Here is a 2,876-nt window from a genome sequence, read left to right as displayed (position 1 = left end):
CTTGGACTTGACCACAACGTCATCAATATAAATCTCTACCAGCTTGCCGATGAGATCATGGAAAATGTAATTCATAGCACGTTGGTACGTTGCACCGGCATTTTTCAATCCGAAGGTCATAACCAAGTACTCAAACAAGCCAACTACACCTGGTACTCTGAACGCAGTCTTGTTCACGTCCTCTGGGGCCATGAAGATCTGGTCGTAACCGGTGTTGCCATCCATAAAACTCATCATTTTGTGGCCAGCAGCGGCGTTGATCAACGTCTCTGCAATAGGCATTGGGTATTCATCCTTTGGAGTTGCCCTGTTGAGATCTCTAAAATCGACGCAGACACGCCATCGGCCATCTTTCTTTTGTACCGGCACCACACTGGAGATCCATTCTGCATACCGGCACGGCCTGATGAACCCAGCATCCAGCATCATCTCCACCTCTTTCTTAAATTCTTCTAGGACTTCGGCCTTCATCTGACGTGCCCGTTGCTGAAACGGCCGAAACCCTTTCTTGAGTGGGAGCCGATGCTCGACTATGCTTCTATCCAATCCAGGCATCTCCGTGTAGTCCCATGCAAAGCAATCCCGGTATTCTTTTAGCAGTGTGATCATCTCCTCCCGCAAAGCCGGATCCAACTTACTGCTGATAAATGTCGGCCGTGGCTTGTCCCCAGGACCGATGTCAACCTCTTCCAAATCATCAGCTGATGTGAATCCGTATCCGAGTTTGCCGTCATCTAAAAAATCGACCGCGAATGCGAGCGAGTCTTCACTATCCACAATGTCAGCAGCAAACACAGGGAGATGACAAGAAAAATTATTTGGCCAACCGCACGGGCTGGCCGCTTCTATACTTCTATCATTTCTCTGAGCCAAGTAGTCAATAGATAGCCAACTGCTAGAGGAGGCCATCATGTGTACATGACGTAACAATTCCGACCAAAAACAGAATTTTTCTATTTTTCGGGGCCGATCGCCGAGATTGGCCTCTCTATTTTCCTTACATCCCGTAGCTAGCAATAGTGCATCTATTCTGTGAGGCCAGTGGATAAGACCAGCCTCAGTCCGTTTTTTGTCGCCTCAATCCGATCACAGTCTTCCAGAAAGATCCCAGAAATCGGCTCTTGTCCTTCCGCATCCCAGGCGTTCATATCTGCGACCGAGACCTCGCTGGAATCATCTGCAGGGACCACTTCTACTTCATCGCCATCCCATTGGACGAGGTACTGGTGCATTGTGGAAGGGATACAACAGTTGGCATGAATCCAGTCTGTTCCAAGCAGCACCGTGTATGTGCTCTTGCTGTTGACGATGAAGAACGATGTTGGTACAGTCTTGCGGCCCACTGTCAGTTCCACATTAAGAACTCCCATCGCCTCTGATGGCTGTCCATTGAAGTCATTGAGCATCACATTGGTCTTGATCAAATCGGCAGAAGAGCGACCCAATAGGCGCAGCACAGAGTATGGCATCAGGTTAACTGCAGCACCAGTGTCGACCAACATCCTGTTCACAGGTTTGCCGTCAATGAAGCCCTTGAGATATAACCCCTTCAAGTGTTTGTAGCTCTTCTCCTTGGGCTTCTCAAAAACGATTGGCCGTGGTCCGAGATCCAGCTGCGCGATGGCCAATTCCTCCGGTTGGGGTGCTCGAAACTCTGACGGGAGCACGAACACCATGTTCACGTCAGCCGAAGGCTTCTCATCGGCTTTTGTCTGCTTGGGGCACCACTCCATCCTCGGTGGGCGCCTCTCTTTCCTCTGCGGTCGCCTAACTTGCTCCGCGAGATCCGGACGCGCTTTCCTCAGCACGTCAAGATACTTTGCTTCTGCGTCTTCGAGGTTGCGCAAGCGCTGTACTCTGTGCTTCTGCGACCGATTGAGCCCGTCAGGACACCACCGTGGGCGATGGTACCTATCTTCTTCCTCTAGCTCTGCATCACCTCCGGATGGGAGCCCCACATGGTCGTCCTGACGAGTTCTGGGCCCCAGACGCCGGAACACCGATGTCTTGTCCTGTTGGTGCCCTCGAGGCCTGCACTCCAAGGAATCATCTATAGTAGGTAATCGGCTCATGCCAGAATTCCAACAGTACCTGAAGAACGGGCAATGCCAGTGGTCGCGTATAGCCTGGCGCCTTCCCAACGTCCTTCCCGTGCGGTGCTCGTACTCGTCTTCTTCCGATTCGCGTCGGCGGCGCAGGTTGTACTGGTACTGATATTTTTCCAGGAGCCGATTAGAAGCTGGAAGCTGATTGCAGATGAGACGTACTTGCTCTTCAGTCACATGCTGTTGTTCCAACCCGTGTTCATTCTACGGCCGCTTGCCAGAAGCGGCCTCTCTCCTCTGCTTGTCATGGCGGCGCATAGGTCCCACCATGTTGATCTGGAATGGTAGATCCTGGCTTTCGGATCCGAAGTCTGACAGCTCCACCATGTTAGCTTGTGGGAAGGGCTTTGTGTCCACCTTCATAGTGTGTTGAGCTAGGATTAATCGGCCTTGCTCGATAGCCGATTGGATCTGAAGACGCAGCTGCTTGCATTCACCCGTGGCATGAGTAAACGAGTGGTGCCACTTGCAGTACAGCCTTCCCTGCAGCTCTTGTGCCGTCGGCAGCTTGTGATGTTCTGGGAGCTTCAACTGTTTTTCTTTGAGGAGCAGGTCGAATATCTGCTCTGTTTTGGTTATGTCGAAGTCGAAGCCCTTCACAAGCCCCTGCTGCTTGATCCACTTGCATGGGACATGATTTGCCCCCCGAGTCCACTCTGCCACGGCCACTTCTTGCTCTTCACTCGAGTCGTCAGATTCTTCAGCTTGTGCCATGTTTACATGGTGCTTGAACTTGTCCTGGTACAGCTCAGGATGATAATGCTCATATGC

The sequence above is a fragment of the Panicum virgatum genome, chromosome 5K (genome assembly GCF_016808335.1).
Source record: "Panicum virgatum strain AP13 chromosome 5K, P.virgatum_v5, whole genome shotgun sequence".
NCBI classification, from domain to species: Eukaryota; Viridiplantae; Streptophyta; class Magnoliopsida; order Poales; family Poaceae; genus Panicum; species Panicum virgatum.
This window is presented reverse-complemented; position numbering follows the sequence as displayed.